The sequence below is a fragment of the Priapulus caudatus genome, unplaced genomic scaffold, assembly GCF_000485595.1.
Source record: "Priapulus caudatus unplaced genomic scaffold, Priapulus_caudatus-5.0.1 Scaffold2688, whole genome shotgun sequence".
Classification (NCBI taxonomy): domain Eukaryota; kingdom Metazoa; phylum Priapulida; class Priapulimorpha; order Priapulimorphida; family Priapulidae; genus Priapulus; species Priapulus caudatus.
The window spans coordinates 14,322-15,611 of record NW_014579749.1 but is presented as its reverse complement, the minus strand read 5'-3'; positions in this window follow the sequence as shown (position 1 = coordinate 15,611).

The following is a 1,290-nucleotide window of genomic DNA, read 5'->3' as shown; positions in this document are numbered from 1 at the left end:
TTCTCACACACCCCGCTCGATACAGGACCCCTATATAGAGCGGGGTGTGTGAGAAGGGACGGGTACCAGTCTAGAACACCTGCACAACGGAGTTTCCTGTTACCAGCCTAACGACGGCCGATAAAGCGGAACACGATAACGAAGCGGAGTGATTATTACTATTAGTCCATCTCTGTGACATTCATTCCAGTTCAACCAGACTTAGTACGTTTGTCATCCGGATTATCACGGGCTGTTTTGGTCATAGTTTGGTATAGGACTTCACGGTCGAGTGTGGAATCTGCTGTCGAATCGTGAAGTTACTGCATGGACAGCCGTAGGCCCTATATAGATACAATAATGTAACCCAAACCCATGCAGAGAGGTAGACCCTATCCTCTCTGGGTTTGGGTTACATTATTGTATCTAAGCCCTATATAGCTATCACCAAATGTGACAAATGTGCCTGTCTTGCTGTATGAGGTAAGTCCATTTATATATACTGGTTTGATTTATTTTGGTTCGATTTGGTGTGATCGACCTGAAGGTTCGATGTGTGATCGACGTGTGTGATCGATGTGTATCAATGTACGTGTGTTCGATGTGTGATCGACCTGAAGGGTCTTATGAATTTGTATAGGAATATATTGACTAGTATTAGTAACTTTAGGGTTTTACTCGTGCAACTTCAAAACCTAATGCTTCGGAACACAATTAATAATTGGTGGGAAATCTGCATTATATAGTCTCTCCCATGTTGCTCTTCTTGTAGATAAGTATATAGTGTTAACTCTTGGAAAGATGTATATATAGGCTTAAACTATAGTTACAGTTACAATTATATACCATTCATGAACATGCAGTGCATGGACAATGTATAACACAGCTATGCTTTATAAATAACCCTACTATTGATATATACATTTTAAATGTTATTCATCACGATTTCTCATTTTATTGTGTGTTACTCTTATTGATATTATTACAATTTTTTATATATTTAGTCGCTGAGATCTGCTAGCTGCAACAAGTCGCCAGAATTTCGACACTATATTTGGTGAAATTAAGTCCATTCTGCAGTAAGGTAATAACCTGTAGCCTATCTTGCAGTGCTTGCACTGAACTAACCGTATATGTATGAAGGTAACACAGTGTGTTGTGTAGTTTGAGCAATAAATATGTAGACAAAATTCAATTGCAAGTCAATCAAGTGACGTGTTAAACCTTATCAGGGGTAGTTAATAAGAAAATTTCTTGATATTACAATATCATACACTATTATGCAAAATTCCTACAAATTTTCATTCTCAG